The sequence below is a fragment of the Mirounga leonina genome, unplaced genomic scaffold (assembly GCF_011800145.1).
Source record: "Mirounga leonina isolate KUSES-001 unplaced genomic scaffold, KU_Mleo_1.0 Mir_418, whole genome shotgun sequence".
In the NCBI taxonomy this organism is placed as follows: domain Eukaryota; kingdom Metazoa; phylum Chordata; class Mammalia; order Carnivora; family Phocidae; genus Mirounga; species Mirounga leonina.
The window spans coordinates 29,729,322-29,750,136 of NW_023270739.1; the positions used below are offsets into that span (position 1 = coordinate 29,729,322).

The 20,815-nt window shown below is 33.6% G+C and overlaps 1 long non-coding RNA gene across 1 annotated transcript; it reads left to right on the forward strand.

Moving 5' to 3' along the window:
- The first annotated feature begins 5,214 nt into the window (after positions 1-5,214).
- On the forward strand, positions 5,215-19,047 carry LOC117998926. The gene is made up of 3 exons (XR_004676143.1): positions 5,215-5,250; positions 7,895-7,944; positions 19,033-19,047. It is a non-coding gene; the product is annotated as an uncharacterized LOC117998926 (long non-coding RNA).
- Positions 19,048-20,815: the final 1,768 nt, after the last annotated feature.

The following is a 20,815-nucleotide window of genomic DNA, read 5'->3' on the forward strand; positions in this document are numbered from 1 at the left end:
AGTTTCTTCAATAAACTGTGTGGGAAAACTGGATAGCCACATGCAAAAGAAAGAAACTGACCTCTATCTTACACCAAGACAATAATATATTTAAAACATTTTACAGAATTAAGACAGTATAAAATTTAAAGTATAATTGAATTGTAAGCCTTATTGAATATCATGTAAACTACTTGGGAAGATATTTCTCATTATGAGTAGACCACTAAGTTTATTTTTCTTACTGAAAGAGGTTATGAGAAGAATTTGAACATTTTATTTGGCATGAAACAAAATATTTTATAGATTTTGGAGGGATTTATACTATTTACACAAACCACTCAAAGGAATGGTCGGAAAGAGAGCTGTCATCTTTCTAATGAGGCTTTTTAGCGTGATTATACTATTTTTCTAGCAGATTTATTATAGCATTTATGTGTCAATTATTATGAAGGAATATTACAACTTGGGGATAATTTAGATCCCAAAATCCTATTAATAGCTAAAACATATAGATAATAAAAATACTCACTGTTCATTAAATGTAGATTTTCATTTACAGCCTCTTTTCTTTTATAAAAAAATCTAAGCAAAGGTTTAGTTAACAGCTAAGCAAAGTGAGGCAATGTAGGTTAAAATCTAGATTTCAGAAGTCCTTACATTTAAGTAAATCTATAGCAATCTATTATTTAAAAGGTCCAGAAAGGGAGCAGGGAGCCCAATGTGGGACTCGATTCCAGGACCCTGAGATCATGACCCAAGCCGAAGGCAGATGTTTAAGATTTGATTTGATTTGATTTTGATTTTGATTTTCTGCCAAATCAAAAATACTTCCTCAAATAGCAGTGCATAGAATTCAATATTATGCCTGCTGGAAAAATCTTATTGCATTAAAATGTTTTTTGGGGAGCGCCTGGGTGGCTCAGTCAGTTAAGCATCTGCCTTCGGCTTGGGCTCCCTGCTCAGTGGGGAGCCTGCTTCTCCCTCCCTCTGCCTGCCACTCCACCTGCTTGTGCTCTCTCTCTCTCTCTTTCTCTGTCAAATAAATAAATAAAATCTTTAAAAATAAATAAATAAAATGTTTTTTGAATAGCTCCAATTAGTGAGAAAATGCCATATTAATTCATTACATTTGTCATTTAGCAATTATTGAATATCTATGATATTCCAAACATAAAAATGACATGATATGATTTCTGCCCTTGAGTTCACAGCATTAGGAAGATAGATATTCACAGAAAGTCTGCAGTAAGATGCAAACTCCTTTCATTATAGTCTCAAGAAGAGAGCGACCAACATTACTACAGGACTTACAGACCTTCTAACAAAGTGGCACTTGATCAGAGTTTTGTCTAGGAAAATGGAATATATGTTCAAAAGCACTGAAGCATGGAAGTTCACACGAAATGTGTTTGAAAATGGCAGATAGATATTTCAGCGTGGATGAGGCATAGAATTCTTGGGGGGAGTAAATTATGTGGCTAAGAAATTTATTTAACCAAATAGACAATGAGAAACTAATAAAGGGATCCAAATCCAGAGTGATATGACCAGATTTGCATTTTCAGACTTTGTTTTGGCAATAGGTGACCACATTCACTTATCTAATTGGCCTGAAGGGATAATAGATGTCATTTAAATAGGGGTATACTGAAAAGCCAAAAGAGTAGCTACTGTGAGAAGTGGAACCTTACTCGGAGCCTGGATGCTCAGAGTAGAAAAGAGAGCTCCCAAAGTTATAACGAGAAAATGCAGGAAATGTCTGCCCTTAATTCATGACCTTTCCTCAAGGTCATCGTTATATGCCGTTGTGTCACAAAAGAGTAGTTTCAGATGTTACTTCCCCCCTCTCCACCCCAGAATCCCCAATGAACTCTCTGCCCTTCTCCTGGGCTTGACTCCTCTTTGGAATTTGTGAATTTAACATTCCCGGTTTTTCAGTAGTAATGGAAAGATTATGAAAGTTCACATCATCTAGTAATTTTTTTTTTTTTTACACAAACTTTAAATACTTTAAGGCTGATAGACAAAAAAGAGTCACTAGGGGAATATACCTAGTCAAGTCCCCAGTTTTCAAACTTCAATTTAACTTTTAAAAATTCCACCGGTCTTTGAATAAAGTGTAACTATTGTGAAATGATTAAAAAAAAAAAAAAAGAAAAAGGAATCAACAAGCAAACAAATGAGTAACAGAAAACATGATTTTACTTAGTAAAATATAACCCTTAAGAATAAAAAGCCATGCATTACTGCAGGTAATAGAAACTATGAAGAAAAAAAGTGAATGGATTTAAAAACTAAATTCAGATGATTGATGTTTTGAATAGAAAATGAAGAATGTGGGAATTACCAGTGACTTATATCTACACAAAAGCCACCAAATAATCTTCATGGATATGAGCAAAAACAATTAGTGAAAGAGTTTACATAGTTTCAGAGATATATTATTATGGAATCATCAAGTTCAGAGAATTTTCAAGGTCTAGGGAGTATAAAGAATAATCCTTTATATATATAAAATGATATGTAATTTAATTTGATATAATGATATATTAATTAACTGATATAAAATTTAATTAGTTTGATATTAGCTTTAAAGAAAACTACTTTGATTTTAAAGTCAAGGAAGTCCAGAGAATTTTCCCAATTGGCATCTTGTATTTGCTTATTTAACATTTAGTTTATATTACTGTTTTAAATAGATTATTCATTTCACATACTGCATACTGCATATTTTTTTTGTTAAAATAGTATTGTTTTTATAAACTGACATCAAATTTAACTAAGATGAATATAGCTTACTAGGGCTAATGAGTTATTGGCAAAACAAAGGCTTAAATGAGTACTGAATTAGTTAAAATTATTCAGAAGTGTACTTGAAATAATTTTAAAGGGAAAAAATTATTTGTTGAAATTACTGGTAGAGCAAATCCATTGATGGGTTAACAACTACCAACAATTTTACTCAGCCAGAGGGTACCTACAAATGACTACTTTTCTCTAAAAATGACCACTCCACTCCCATTTGTAGAGTCTGGGTGAGGATACCAAGGAGTTAGGCAAACAAATTGGGGGAAAGGGGAATGAGAAAAGAATTTAGAGAATTCTTATATTTATATTTAGAGAAGAGAAAATAAAGATATCAAAAGATGCTTAAATCACAAGGAGAGGTCTAATAAAAACAAGATACCAGCTGGAGTTTGAGAAAAGAAACATTCTCATACAGTTCTGGCAATATTATATTAGCATGAGTGTTGAATATAGATCCTTTCAGTTCATGGGAATCGTATGTGTTCCTACTATAAAAACTAAACAAACTAATGAGAGAAGTAGGTTTAGATGGCTCTTACAGACAAGGGTGGTGTTCTCTTTTTGGTCATTCTAAGCTGTATCATCCCTAACTACACCTTTTATGATTTGTGGTTTATATCCTTTTTATTCTAATGTATTTACTCATATAGTTCTCTTTATCAAGAATGCCCCTTCGGGGCGCCTGGGTGGTTCAGATGGTTAAGCGTCTGCCTTCAGCTCAGGTCATGATCCCAGGATCCTGGGATCGAGTCCCACATCGGGCTCCTGACTCAGCGGGGAGTCTGCTTCTTCCTCTCCCTCTGCCTCTCCCACTGCTCACGCTCTCTCTCTCTCTCTGTATCTCTGTGTCTCAAATGAATAAATAAAATCTTTAAAAAATAATAATAATAAATTAAAAAAAAAAGAATGCCCCTTCATTTCTGTGTGTCTGATACCTATTTACAGTTACAGCTAATTTGCTCTTTTGTCACTAATAATTCACATTTTATATCATTTTTATACATATACTTTATCCTTCAACTAGATGGTCAACTCTTTGAGCCCCAGAAATTAATCTTAAACTAATTAGTATCAACTTTTTTCTAACATAGTGCTTTATGTAAATTTATAATCTGTGGCTGAAGTTTAAATAAATCATTACTCTCACAGAAAACATTATTGAGGATTATTATGCAAAACATGCTAGTAGGCACTGATGAAAATGAAAAATATGCAAATCTTTTAACAAAAACGTACTCCACACCTCTTGCCTGCCAACAGTGTACAAGACACCGGGGATACCATTGTGCACCAAAATGAACAGGGTCTCATTTTTATTCTAAGAGACCAGAAAGATGTTAAATAATCATACTAGTTAATATGTAATTAGAAATTGAGGTAAGAGCTCCAAAGAAAAGGAGCCCAGTTGTTTCATGTAGTTTTGAATTCTGTATTTTCAAGCAAAGGAAAATACTCATTCAAAACCAGGAGGTTTTTTTTTGTTTGTTTGCTTGTTTGTTTTTTCTCCTGATTTTACACTAAATACATTTCTCCAGAAATTATCTTTTCAACCACATGAGAGAACCATACTCCCTTTCCTGTGAATCCGATGGACCTGTGTTCTAAGTGGACCTAACAGGCGGATACCCAATGTGTTTTTTGCTGTGACAGTGTGTCCTGGGCCCTTCGTCTCTGTTTTAGTTTTCTGTGGATGAATACTGCCCAGGAAATACTCAGCTCCAGTGTCATAGATGAGCCTCCTTGGCATCCTTAGCTCAGCTGAGACAAGCCACAGCCGACCAAGAGGCAAAACATACAGGCTTTCCGTTCAAAGTGTTCGAAGATCATCCATTTGCCATTTAGTCATCTCATCTATAAGGGAGGCAATTTTCAAGATTGAGCAAATCAGTTTCCGACGTTGTAGGCACCAAACTTTCCTGTAAACGTTTAAGTTACAATAACAACCAAAAATCAGTGTAGCTAATCATCTCCTTTAGAAGTCAGCTTAAACATGTGGGCATTCACCTGTGCAGGCCAAAGTATGCTAGCCCAGAACTGACACTCTTCATAGCTCCCCAAAGATCTTGCACTTTTCTTGGCCGACTGCAAGTCCAGTAAAGTGCAGCCAGACTCGAGTAAAAGAAAGCAAACACTTTGCTTCCTCCTACCTTTGCTACCGTTCGCATTTTGCCACCCGGCTTAGAGGGCTAGAGGGACGAAATCTATTATTCGGCAGGCAGTGCTTGCACAAATGAAAGACAAATTTTTCTTCTAGATAGGACAGACCAACGAGACTCATAAAATATTAATGATGAAAGCTTTGGGAATTTGATATATCCCTGACCATAGGTTTCTCTTGACAGTGGAGCTCAGTCACTTTAACCCATTTTTCTTTTTTCTGTAAGAACCCCATCAAGAATGATATGAAGGGAAAAGAATACATGATTTAAGATTCAGATGAGCATAGATTTTTCGAGAAAGGTAATTTTTCTTTCATTTTCTCTCATGTTTTGTGTTCCTTATCTGCTGTAAATTTCACTGAATGATGTAGTGTGGTTGATTTGATTCTTGAAGCTGCTCCCTTGCTCATGAAAAAAAATTGCTTGGGAAAATACGAAAGGACACATTTATTTTTATTATTATTTAACATACAATATAGTGATACCTGACATATATGCGACTGAAGCAATTTATTTATCCAAAAATTAGGGATGTGTTAAATGTGTATTCAAATAGATATCATTAACAAAGGACTTTGTATTTTTCAGAATACAGTCAATGTACAGATATTTTTCATCTGCTGAGATTTTGTTATCCTGAAAATCCTTCTATTACCATTACAAATTTCTAATTATTTTTAAGGTTATTATTTCTTTGTAGAATGCTTAGTCAATTAGCATTACCTTGAGATTTTTCCAACATATATTTTCACTTTACACAGAAATAAATTTTGCATTTATAAAATTTAAAGATGATAGAAATTTATTACTATTATGACAACCTAAATAATTATATTATATTTATAAATGTATACTTATATATTATATATTTAAATATCTATAATATTAAATATTTGAATATTTGAAGCTTGAATATTGGAAATTGTTGAAAATAATAAAATAATACCATCAACTATATTTTTAATCCTTGAAATTTATGGGCTAACATAATGATTTGTAACATGATTCAAAATATTTAATCACATTAAAGAACAGAAGTATATAAAATTAGCTACTGTTCATAATAATGCCTCAGATAGAAGATAATCACCTCAAAATGAAAGTAAATACAACTAAATCACATATATATTATAATTTAAGTTACACTGAAAATGCCATCTAGTGTGTTAAATATCAAATAGGATAAATCCTTATAATAATAATCTTATTTTTATGTCAAAATAGTATTTGTAAAAAGAAAATGTATGACTAATTGAATATCTTGTTTCATGTACAGGTACACCCGTGATATTTTTCCTCAGTATATATGAGCAATTATCAGCCAAATATAATCTTATAAGCTACTAATGAGCCCAGATCTTGTGCTTTCAGTATATGTTTAAGTTTCCAGTTGGTGATATGCATACAAAGATAAATCAGCAGATTCTGGTGTTAATCAGCCTTTCAGAAAATTCATGAACTTACTGTAAAAAAAATCAGATCTTTTAAAACCTATCTTGAAATATAAGGTCATATCACTAATAAGTGGAAAGAGTCAGAAGGCATAGTTCATTACAAGACATTATCAAACATCCTGGTCTTGAAGGATGTTATAAAATTCTTAAAACCAATACAGTTCTTTCATGATTGCCTTATCATCTGATTACCACTTCTAGTGTCTAGACTCCCTTCATCAATGTGTTCCTTCCATAAGTTTAAAACATAAAGTCCATAGTCTAAATGCCCTGCTATAGCCACAAACCAAATGCTTGCTAGAATTTGACTTACTGTTGGTATAGCCTTCTGCAGACCAAATTTCTTGGAATCTATAGTGAGGCCTCTTTAAATACTACCTCCTTTCTGCCCAACCCTAACAAATGAGTGATAATACTTCCATATTGAGAAATGAGTTTATTTGAAATAAGAATCCCAAGAAAACTACTACCATTTTAAAAGAGCAATCTCCAATTGCAGCTATTCTTGCCCTATATGGAAGCTGCAGAATTAAAAATGGAGGAAAAATAAGAAATCCCAGTGACGGTGAGGGTGTTGCTGACCACAGCAGCTGACCAGAGCACATCTAAGCGGAGATGAAAAAAGCTGACAGAGATATCAGGGGAGACAGAGGAATTTGTCCTTTAAGAGCACATGAATTTTCAAACTCCGGAAAATAATATTATTGTCTCCTTGGAAGTACCTAAATAGTCCAGAGAAGTACTGATTTTTTTTTAATATAAATACATCTTTTAAGTATAGTCAAGAAAAGTAATGCAAAATAACATATTCCTCAAACTACCTTTGCTCAAAGAATACCCACGTGACTTTAAAGACATTATCTTTAGAGACTTTTCTCCATATACTCATTTTCTTACAGCTGCAGTTTTCTTCTGAATATCCTTATTACATGGTGTAGCAGACTTGCTGTAGGAAACTGTGTTCCAGGCAATGAATTTATAATTTTGTAGCAGAAACAGTCTCTTGAATGTTGTAAGTCTTTATATATGATGGAAAAATCAGTAACATAGATGTTTGTAACAAACTAGCCTATGTACTTTTTAGGTGAAAGAAAGGTAGGTAATATGGACTGAAGTTACTTCCAAAGGGCAAATAATCCTGTGCTTAAATGGAATATTATAAAATATAACTAATTTATTTACTGCCATGAAAAAAATCAATGGTAATGTTAAAAGATAAATAAATGTATATATCTTTATATTATATAATATATACTTCAACCATTTGATGACTTTTAAGTAATTTTACTTAATATAAAGGGGTATTCTATGATATACATATACAAAATGTTAAAATATGTATATATTTTGTCAGTTTGGAAAATTTAATAAATATGAACATAATGCAACTGCATGAGAAATAACAAATTGTCTAGAATATTTTTTATTTTACTTTTACTAATAATAAACCAGAGGATTGTATTAATAATACTGGACTTTTTTTTTCTCCAGTGTATCAACATTTTATGTACAAGACAGATTATGACAGCTTCTTTCTTAAGGTGAGATTGGGTATCTGTCATTCACAGTAAAATTCAGAGGAGCTACAAATCTTTTACATATTGTCAAAGATATTTCATAAAGTCAAATCATTTTGGGGTAGCTACTCATACCTAAACTGAAGATATTTGCTCATTAATTTTAAACAATTTCTGTTTTTTCAATACTACTACTTTCACAGTAAACTCTAGAGGATGTTTATTGGAAATTTCTGAGTTTATCAAAGCATGTAGCTTGATGTTTTAATTTAAACTTGGAAATATATTGATGCTTAAAGAAAAACCAGATCATAGAACAAAATTAAAATATACTAATACAACTAATACAATTAAGGTATCTTCCAGAGTATGTATGCACACACCCGTGCGTGCACGCACACACACACACACACACACACAGGCATGTTAGTTTCCTTAACTCCCTCCCAAAATGCAAGTATATTAGAATATTTTAATTCTCATGAGCCATCCAGATTTTTGTGTTAGCGTTGTATGTATTTTTGCTCTATTATTTCAAAAGTTGAAATTATTATTATTGTTTTATAAATTAATATTATGTCAGATTTACTCACATATTTATCACTTATTTTTCACCATTCCTTCTTATCAGAACTGCCACCTTATCTCTCTGCTTGAAGTATGTTCTTTGGAGTTTTTTTAGTGAACAGTATTCAGGTTCTTTTCTTTTTTTGTGTCTGAAACTATTTGCATTTTGCTCTCATTCTAGAAAATTAATATCCCTGGACTGTGGGTCTAGATTGTCAGTAATTTTTCTGACACCATTTAAGATTTTATCCCATTGTTTTCTGGATTCTATTTATTAATGGAAAGTCAACTGTCTGCCTAGTTGCTATACTGGTGTGTGTAATTTGCTATTTTTCATTGGCTGCTTTTAAAATCTTCTCTTGATCTTTAGTGGTCTGAAGCTAGTTATGATGTGTCTAGGCACAGTTTTGTTGTTGTTTTTTTTTTTCAGATTTTATTTATTTATTTGAGAGAAAGAGAAAGAGCGAGCATAAGTGGGTTGAAGGGTGGAAGGACAGGCAGACTCCCCACTGATCAGGGAGCCCAACACAGGGCATGATACCAGGACCTGGAGATCATCACCTGAGCCGAAGTCAGATACTCAACCAACTGAGCCACCCAGGTGCCCCGGTACAAATTTTTTTTTATATCACACTTTAGATTTATTGGCCTTCCTGAATCCGAGGATAGATATTTTTCAGGAATTCTGGCACTACTCAGTCATATCTCCTTTAGTAGGGCCTCTTCCATTTTTCTCTATCCTCGATGTCCCTTAATTGCTTTTCAGTAGTTTCTTAATGCCATGTTCTTTGAATCTATATCCAGTTCACTGCAATTATCTGCATTTGTGACTCATTTTAAATGAATCTCTTTTTATTCTTTTAATTTTTATAACCTTGGTGTTAATAAATTCCGTTAGAGTGTTTTACAGATTTAAGTCTGTTTTTTCTTTTTCTAATGTTCAAGCCAAACCTCTAATTTTGTGATTCTGATTGTACTCTCTGTTGTTTCTGCTTGTTTTCAGTTACGAAATCCCATTTTACTTAATGCGTTTTTGTTTTTGAGTACGATTTCACACATGTGGAATATTATCAATGGGAATTCTTTAAGGCTAGATCTGGAGTTCCATTCTTTTTTGTTTTTTGTTACTTTTTAAAAAAATTTTATTTCATTATGTTATGCTAATCACCATACATTACATAATTAGTTTTTGAGTTCCATTCTTAAAGTACTTGCTTCTACCAATCTCCAGCAGGGGGCAAGGAGGCTATTAACCCAGGACCACGTTTAAGCTAAATGCTTTGCTTTAGGTTTTTAATCCAACAAATAGCATGGATTCACATTTCAGATCTGTGATGAGGAATAACTCATTATGAATTCTTTTTTTATCCTCTCCAGCCAGCACTAAGGAGAAGATTTCCTTTCAGAATCACTCTCTCCATGAGGTTTATTTCCCATTTTATGGGGTAAAGGGGCTTCGATTATGCGTTCCACTCTGTTCCTCATGAAGCAGTCAAAGAGAAGCTCAAGCTTTCTAAGAATCACTAGAAGTTCTCATATTGAAAGTTGACTTTGGAGATTACTTACCTCTCAGAGTTTCTGCTTTTACCTTTATATTAGTCTCTGCAGATGTATTTTTTTCATGTCAGATCAAAGATTCTTTAAAAAGTATATAGATAGGTGTTTATACATAGTTTTATTTTAATTGCATTTATCTTTTCGTCAGAAGTTTACTCTGGCTGTAGAGATCGAATATACTGGCTTGAAGCAGAAAATCAAGGGCTTTGGTTCTATAGAGATGCTAACACTTAATTCTTTACACTTTGCAGAATATAAAAGGTGATATTTAGCAGAAAAAAAATCTGCTAAAACTTTAATTCAAACTAATTTCCTACCTAGTCTTCAACCTTTCCCTTCCATATTCTGATATGATTTGTTATTTCTCTCTCTTCTGAAGCAAGGACTTTATCACATTAATCTTCCTAAATTATTAAGCCCTGTCAGCAGAGAAAATAAGTATGGTTGTTGTTTGATTCTGCCTTTGTAGAAAATAAAAAGGCATAATTTGTGTCCCTCTTCTAATCTTTTAGACTCTTCAAATGCACAATATTAATTTTATAGCCTTTGAGATTCTTGTAATTATCATTAATGCTTACTGTTTAACCAAGTGGGCAATTCATAAAATGCCCATTCAGGCTCTCTAATGAAGTTACTCATATGATAGTTGGAAAAGGGAGCTAAAAATGGCAGCACATGTACACAAGTCTTTTCTTCTCTTTATTTACATGAAAGATGTGTATATAAAGCAGCTGTTGGTGACACTTTCTGGTGTAAACATTTCAAAAATTTCTGTTTACTACCTTTGGAGGCTGGCACTTTCATACTGGTTTAAATCAGCCAGATTTATTTGTAGAAAATAGCATTATAATGTTTATGTGTTATGTTTTTTTAAATAAGATCTTTTTTTTTACTTCAAACTATGCCACATGCTCTTTGCTGGTTTTTTTTTTTGTTTTTTTTTTTCCAAAAAAAGATGTGAAAATGCCATTACAAAAACATTCAGTTTATAACAGGCTGTCTTTTGAAGGAGGGAAGAAGAAATTTTCAAACCAAATTTCAGTCCATCAGTACTGAGTTCATTTTCACAAACTGTTTTATTTTTTTCAATTTTTATTTTTACAATGGTGTCCAGTAATAATTAGAATTCACAGTAATTTGTGTCTTCCCAAATATTTATAGCATATGTGGTTCATTTTTCCTTTTAATGAATTGAGGGGTAGCCTCCTTAATTACATTTTCTACTCCCTGCATTTCCACTATTCCAGCTTCCTGTGGCTAAGCCAAAGAGTTAATAACAAAGTACAAACCAGAAGAAGCTATGCTATTCAAATACAGTGGGATTAGCCAGCTTCATGTGAGATATTTTAGTGAGCTGTTGTGCATTGTAGTATGAAATATCAGCCTACAGAAAATTTAGCCCTTCATAATTCTATCATCACAGCAGATATGCAAGCCCGTATTAACTGTTATTTCTGGTAAATACGGACTCCTCAGGAGCTGAGTAGTCTGATCTTCTTGGTTTTGATTTTATTTATTCACATAACATTAGAGTAGTGAGACATTTTCAGTTCAAACTGTCTTCATTTTGATCTTAGTATAATAAAATTTATGAGCAACTTCACCTTCCCAAGTGCATCATTATCACAACTCCAGTGAGATTCTTCAACCTTCAACCTCAAGCTAAATTGGGAAAACCCTATGGACACTCTCTTAGTTAAAATTCTCAGCTTCTGTGTTTCCATGTTCCATAGAAATCATCGCTTTGTATAAAATCAGGAGGTAAATATTTGCTTACAGATTAGATAAATCAATATTGACCAGTATTTTTGCTCGTGTGTTGGAAAAGGAGTAAGCCTATCTTGCAGTTTAAAATAATAAGGCAGAGAATGACTCAGTATTACTAAAAATAATGAAAGCATGTCCATGGTGTATGGACTTCAAGGCTTTATAACTACACAATATGCTAGAAGAATTATGTCATGGGGGACAAAGAATAGTGATTTTCACTTGAAGAACAACTTCTTCCATAATGTGGAAATGCTGCAGAAATTTAAAAAGTGACCTTTTCTGTGTGGTCTCTGCCCCTTTAGCAAGGTAGGGTGGGCCTGTCCTATGGCAGTGAGGATTCCAGGAGGAAGAGATGAAGCATAAAGGGCCTATTGAGTTCTAAGCTTAGAATTGCACACTATCAATTCTAGAGCATTCTTTTGGCCAAAATATATTAAAAAGTCAACTGGCATTCACGTGTGGGAAACAGACTCCATCTCCTAATGGGAGACATCACAAAGTCAAATTGTAGAGGGGGTACATACAAGGAAGAGTGAAAAATTTGTGACATTTTGTCAGCCCATCAACCATAGCGTCCTAGATTCTGAACAAAAACATAAGGTAAAAGTAATTCATTGCCTAACTTTCAATTGATTTAACTCTGTTCTATATACTGTAGAAATCTGTAAGGACATATTTAGAAGTAATAGTGGTGTCATCTAAAATTCATTAGTGTCGTTGGCTTTACCCTGCAAATGCTTAGATGCAACCAGTGTCTCAAATATAACAGACTTGATAGATGGGTTCATACTTAATGAAATACATAAGACATTGAAATTAGAGACAACTTTGCTTATTTCTTAATTTATAATAATTTCTTAATTTATATATATATATATATATATGCATAATCAGTAAAATCTCTCACTATAACCAAGTAACCCATATAATACTAACCATGCCATGGTTAGTAATACTAACCATACCATGGGTATGCCATCAAAAATGCACTTTTGCACAGACCAGAAATAACAAAAATACACAATTTGAGCACATTTCTTCCTTAGAGGCAGACAAATATAGAAATCAGAATGTTTTTTCTCTGATTACCAAAGTACACAATAGGAGATTAGATGAGTAAAGATCTAATGACATTAAACCAAGAGAGGCACATCTGATAATTGTATTTCTCTTTTCTAACAGGATGGAAAATGCTTTAAGTGTACTGCATCTCTCTCCACCTCAAAGATAGCTGTACCATTAAGGATAAAAATACCAAAAATTTTTTCAGCTTGAGCTCCCTTTTTGGATCAGATGCTGCATACTCAGCTGTCTAGAATCATATAGGTAATACAAATGAGTGATGCAGTTCAGTATTAAAATATAACAAATTGGGAGACGGGGAGATTGCATGAAACTGGAGAACATTCCCCATCTAAGTGGAATTAGCTATTACTTAGGTCTAGCCAATTGTTGTCATGTGGAAATGAAAGCCCATTATTACTGTATACTCTAATTTAAAAATAAGTCTAGATATTTATCTAAAATTTTCTTTTGCTTATTGCATGGACCAAGTCAATTATGTTGGAACCCAGATTCTCCCCTAGGTGGCTGTTATTTTGAAACCTACATCATCTGAACACTGCAGATGTTGCCATGAAGTTCTTGGTTTTTGGCCTTGTTTCAATTGATATATTGCTTTGTATTGATGTTCATACATATTGATGTTAATGTATGAATATTGATATTCATACATATTCATAATCTAGTCTTGCTCTCTCTTTAAAAATTTATGCAGTCTTTTGCTCTCATGCATTAAAGTGTAGGAACACCTTCAGCAGATTTAACTCAAATAAATAAAACTGTAAAAGGTCAGCAAAAAGCAGAGAGAGAGAAAAATGGGAGAGAAATAGAGATACCTATTTATATGCATTTCATGTAGGCACTCTTGCTCACCATTTCACTTGTCCTACCCCCCTGTGAACCTGAGAATGAAATGGGAGATGTAAGTCACTATTCCTTCAGTTATTATTAGTTCTGACGTAAGAACATCTTACTCACCAAACAGGCTGTGATTCTAAAATTTAAAATGCATGCATTTCATGCATGATGCCTAAACTCCAAAAAATTACTTTTGGTACTCAATAGAAAAAGCACAATTGTTTATAATGTGGGGAGAACCATTGACTCTGGCGACTCAAATGTTAGAATATTAATCATAAGTGTGGCATGAAATGTCTACTTCTCCCATATGGGATTATCCATGTTTTATGCCTTGGTTGGTGACTTCGGATTTAATGACTAACATGAAACACCATGATTTTAGACTCTAAGGACATTTGAATCCTTTTAAATGTATTACATTGACAGGAAACCTCAGTCTAGTCTTTGTCCTTTCAGTTACAAGTTAAATCTGTCTAGCACTGATTTTTTTTTTCTTCTGCATACAGTTATGGTTGGACTAATAATCTTCACATTTCTTCGTAGTTTGAATATCCTGATTATCAGTTTGACTTTTAGGGTCATTTTCCTCATAATTTAATAAAAAAATGAAGTATGCTTTGAACCCAAGTAAAGATAAATGTTTTCTTCCAGATTATAATGTAACTAGTAGCCTATTAGAAAACAACATATAAATATGTATCACACCCAATCAATTTTTAGTCTTTCCTTTCCAACCTTCTTTTAAAAATAAACAACCCAATGCTTTGTGCATGGTAGATTTCTCAACGAGTGTTTTTTTGGTCACTGATACGAGCAAACTTTTCCATTAAATGCGCTTTATCTATGTGACACCATCTGTAGAGGTAGTCACACTAGCAAATATTAAGACACATTACAAGCCTCAGCTCATAAATACATAGCCAAAGGAGGATCCCTGCCATAGACTGTCATCTTTTTTATTCCACAATCATACCTATTTCAACCTGTGTCAATCTACAGACACAATGTCTTAGCCCATTCTGTGATAACAAAATACCACAGACTGGAAAGCTCATAAATAACAGACATTTATTTCTCACAGTTCCAGAGGCTGGAAGTTCAGAATCACAGTGACAGCATGGGCAGGTGAGGATCCTTTCCAGGGTTGCAAACTTCAGGTCACATCTTTACACGATGGAAGGAACAAGCCAGCTCTCTGAGGCCTCTTTTATGAGGGCTCTCATCCCATTCATGAGGATCCACTTTCATTACCTAATCACCTCCCCAAAACTCCACGTCCTCATACCATCAATTTGGGCATTAGATTTCCAACATATGAGTTTGGGGTAGACACAAACATTCAGACCACAACACACAAATACCATACAAATGGTTCACACGCACTTTTTCTTCTCACTAATTAGCACTGGATTTCAAAATGTACAAACCTAAGTATGAATTTTTATTCTACAACTTAATGACTGTGGGAATGTGGGCAAATTATTTAAATCCCTGAGCCTCCTTTGCCTTTTCTGTAAAGTGGCACATGACTTATAGCTACTGTCATCTTCTTCCTTCCCTCTTTTGCAAGTCATTGTCATGAAAGATATTTCCAACATAGGAAAACATAAACTCAGATTTCGAGAGTGCTCTTTTTATAAGATTATAGGCACAACAAATGCTTGCCCAAGTCAATTGTTACTTATAATTAAGAAATGTGGTTATTTTTGTTAAATGATTGTTTCTAAACTGCTCATCCAAATACAGTTATATGCAATTAAAATTAACCCCTAGACATGTTCTATGCTGTAATCATTAGGCATTCACAGTTCTTTTTAATGTTAATGAGGCTTACACTCATTCATCAATGAATAAAAGGAAAACTCTGAGCTGGAATCAAATTGCAATACAGCTATTTTATAAAGTTCCATATTAGATGTAAATAAAGTGTTACCACTAATATCATGGGCAATCGTTTTAAATTAGATAAGTGGCTCCCTCCTCTCTGAAGAAAATGAATCTAAAGAAACAATAAATTAACAATCTTCAAGAAATATTTCAGCAAGTTCTCCCTTCCCCCCTTTATTTTCTAGGGACCCAGCCTCCTGGCACTTTGTAAGGCAGGAAATTGTGATTGCCCCAAGAAGCAGAAAGGAAATTTTGTGTTCTCACACAGGAAAAGACCCTGCTGGTTTACCAGTCCAAACCTCTGCCCAAGTAGTTGAATAGCAGTTTGTATGTATTTAAATAGACTACTTACAAAGCATACTAAAATCATATTGTATCAGCAACATTTCCATTATAATTCTCATATGTTATAGCAGATCCAGCCCCATACTCTGAATTGGCTGTGCACTGCTTTGAAGTACTCTTTTCTTTCCCATGATTCACCCTACTTTTTAGCCTGTCTTTTTTGACCTGACATTGACATTTACATTTGCCTTAAACTATGACAAGGCCTGATAGGGTTGGAGACCTTTTCTAATCTACTGAGTCATTCTATTTCATTCATTGTTCGATTCCAATGCTGAACAAATAAAAATGTGTGGTGTTATTGATGTAAAAGGTATACAAAGCTTATGTAAGCACCAAATCAGTTAACTCTTTATTACTAGCAGTAAAGAATAATAAAAATAAGCCACACAAATTACATTTAGCTAAAGAAAGTATAGAGTACTTTTATTATGTATGATTCTATCTTAGAGTCATCAATAAATTCAACATTTAGTTATTTACCATTTACTTGGTGACTGGTGCATGGTTAGATTTGTAAATTTAAATATATACAATTTCTACAGGTCTTGAAATAGAAATATTAATTAATAGGGGCATTTTATTCAACTGATGATGTCAGGATAAGGAGTTGATATGATATACTTTTTTTTTGAGTATATACCCCATTCTAAATGCTTTGTTATTTCACTTAATCAAAGAAATAACCCTTGAAATCAGGTGTTAGTGTGCCAACTTTACAGTGAAGACCTGAGGATTAAGAACTTGCCTAAAATACACAACCATCAGTAGAAAATCCAGAATGCAAATTTAGATGTATCTGGCTTCCAAATTATCTCTTTCAAGTAGATGCAGGAGGAGATTTGGAGTTGAGTTTGAAGGATGAATAGAGGTTAATCAAGGAGGCAAGGAAAAAGTAATTGCAGGCAATGTAAACAATAGTAACAAAGCCACATGTGATAAAGTAAATGGCATAATTTGGGAAGCAAGCCCTTTAGCTATAATGTTGGTTCTTGGAATGGAACCCTAAAAAATAGAGTGGAAATGTAGGCTGTAGCCAAGTTGTAATGTACCCAACACGGAATGACAAGAAGCTATGTCATTGAAAGGTTTCAAATAGGTAAACAGAATTATAATAAATCTTTAGGAAAATAATGCTAATAACAGTATGGAAGATGACTGTAGGAATGAGTGGTTTTGGCCGGGCAGTTGGGTAAAACCCTGCGGCTACAAATTAGGGCTTCTGAGTCCAATCAATCCTTTTGTACCAATCTATTCTAGAGTAATTTTAAAAATTAAATATAAAATTTTATAAAGGACATACCTCTGTGACTGGCAAATAATGATCCTCCAAAAATATTTATTGTTGTTATGTTATTTTGGAATGGGTATTCATTTGTTCATATAACAAACATTTATTGAAGGCTTACTATGTGCCAGGAACTCTTCCGGGAACAAGGCACACTGCAGTGAACAAAACAGATCAAGTCCTTGCTCTACACAGCTTACATTCTCTTGAGGGAGGAAGCCAGTCAGAAAAGAAAAAAACAAAACCCCAAAACAGAAAAATGTCAGAGACATTTCTGAGACAGAATTGACAGAACTTGATTACATACTGCGTGTGGGATGGTGTGCATCATAAGTGAGGACAACAAGAGGAAGAGTTAGGAATGATGCTGAGATTTTTACCTCAGGCAACAGTGCAGAGGCATTGTCTTGTAATTAGCCAAAATAAGAAAGATAGATCCAAGAACACAGGTGGGCAGAGTTTAAGAGAGGAACAGGAAATGAATTTGATTTAGAACATGCCAAACTATAGATGTCTGTCCATCCAGGTAGAGATGATGGGCTCTGGAAATTGTTTCCTATATGCTGTAGTGGAGCAGAAACAATTTTGTTTGTAGAGGTTATGCCTCTATCCGTCTCCAATCCCCAGCAGAATGCTGGTGTATACTGAATATGGACTTCTCAATTTTGGTATGGAAAATAATTAATGTATATTTTGAAGAAAATACTTTCTGGAACTCCATGACTAACTTGCAGTAAGAGTGTGATAAAGAAATTCCCTTCTGCTTCCTATCTTTACCGTTATTTGACTCCATCACCTCTCAGATAGATGCAAGGAACAAACCTTGAGTGATTTGTCTAACTTGCTGAGGTTACAGGTTCCCTTGGGTAAGAACAATATTGTTCTTCTTTTCTAATTGGAGCTCTGGTAAGCAGAGATATTTTTAAGCAGAGTGTAAGTTGATATTTAATCAGAATTTAAAAGACAATCCATTAAGAGACTCTAAGCTTGTTGGTGGGAAATATTATATTCATATTTGTGTCCTCATGCTTTATCCAGATACACAGTAGACAAATTAATAAATGAAGAATAAAAAAAAAATGAATGTTATATAACACACAAGGAAATGGATACCCCCCCAAAAAAAACAAATTGTAATTCATCACATAATCTTATCTGAATAAAAATACTCAACCAATTGCAAAGATTTCCTCTGGAAATGTAATTCTGGTACTAAAATTTGACTGTATTGAAAATAAGTGAGTATATCATGTAAAGAGATCTTACTTTTAGACACCTTTTTAGGTATAACAATGAACATTTTCAAATTAAATCAGAAAAAAAAGTGATTTTAAAGTAATTATACCATACAGTAGACACCACTTCACAAAAAATATCTATTGATATAGAACAAAATAATATACTGAAGCTTTGGATTATTAGAACCAGTTTTACAATGTCTTTAAAATTCTTGAAAAATGAAAAAAATCTAATTTGCACTGGAATTTTGACTTTTATCCGATTGATTTATCTCCCTGTGTACTGATGAGCATCTTATTGAAATGTCTAGCTATTCCAATAAAAATAGAGATAATCTTCAATAACTAATAGACCTTATTTCCCTTATTTTCCCATTCCTGCTCTTTGGTTTCTAAAGGCGTAGCCTCAAGTAAAATGGTTGCCCCATTACTACCCCATCATCAAGATTCCACTCAGTGATTTCCCCTTGTCTCTGGATTTAAGGACTAACTTATTAAGCCTACTTTTTTCATTTTAACTCATTTTTCCTTTTACAGATTAATCTCCAATCTCAAAAATGTACATAATAAAACTTCTGTGATATGCCATTCTATGCTGAAATAACCAGGAAACTTCTTTCATCCAAAATTCATAGAAGGAAGAATGTGTTGTGGTTAAGATCCTGGGTTCTGAATTCAGCTGCCTCTGAGTTCCCTACCTGCATCACTTCCAGACTGCGTATCTCTAAGAAATGAACTTGTTTCCACACGTGTAAAATGACAAAGATATTAATAGTGCCTATCTCACAAGTTTTCTGTGACGATCAGATGAATTATAGCACATAAAATTCTTAACACTGAGCCAGCACTTACTAAAAGCTCATTATGCTGGTTATATATAAGTTTAGAGACTATCAGCTTTTAATGTTTGTACCCTTGTCCATTAAAAAACATCAGGTATTTCACTACTTCTTGTCTCTAATTAGTTCAGTCTTTTAAAGTGCTAATCATATGACTCTGACTATGTTAAATGCTGCAGACAATAATTACAAAATTGAAAACATAGTGCTTGGTACTCCAGTTTGAATGATCAAAATTACAATAGTAAAAGATTGCAGTAATTACATGCAGAGTGAAAATATAGATAAATGACAGTGTGCGATGAGAAATCTTAGGTCATTTCTTAGCTATTTATGGCCATAACATGGCTCTTTCCTTCTTATTTCCTTCACCAGAGCCTTTTGTTTTAATGCAATCATCCTGCTCCCAACTCCCAGAATCTCCCCTCATGATCAAACTCCCACCCACACTTTTGCATACAACATAGCAAACACATTAGTAAAATAGCGTCTTATAATTAGAAACATTTTCTTTGAAGCTCCACTAAATGTTTCATAAATTTTAATTCAAGAGATGCTTTTTCCGGTATTCTCAAATCGCAGATTTATCAATTGACAATCCTCTCAGAAATGTCTGGGAACATCTCTGAGGTATACATTTTCCTAAGTAAAGTAAATACTTTGCCTTCAATGAGCCCATAGTTTTTAGGGGAAAAACTGTGTAAAGAAATAATCACACTAGAGGGTTAAAGCTGATAGGATGGATGAGTTACACAAAGGGACCTAAATAAAGTACTGATCACTTCTACATAGAAGAGGAAAAATCAGCCAATGTTTCAGAGAAGGAGGAATATTTGAGCTACTGCAGCGGGGAGTGTGGAGTCTTTGAGCAGGCATAGAACACAGTGTTGGGGTGGCATACTGTCAACTAGTAAGGCAAAGAAAGTGACAGATGTTAATGACATGCACAAGAATTTGAACTTTGTACCATCAGCAAATGGAATTATGGAATGTCTCATGTTTGAGAATGACATGGTCAGATTTGTTTTAAGAAAGACTGCAGAGGAGTGTGACAGAGGGATCTGAAGGATGTAAGATATTCTTTAGAGAGAACACTTGATGGAACAGTTATAACAGCATGCGTTTGAAGGTTCTGAACTAGATACACTTGCTTTTAAAGGCTGGACAATTTAAATATCTTAGGTCATTGGAGAATGTATAAAATCAAATATTATACAGATTATAAACCATTACTAGCTATATATATATATTATATTGATGAGTTATTATTGTACATATGCAATATTTTTCTAGGAAAAAATGAATAAGCACATTAAAGTCTAAAACTGTTATTTCAAAGATGAACTTATCAAAGTGAAGTGAATTTTAACATTAGTCAAATCTCTGGAAAATTATAGTAAAACCATTATGGATGGCCATGGGGCACGGAAAGGTTCTAAACTGTTTTACAAATTATAAAACATTGCTACGTTTAACATAGT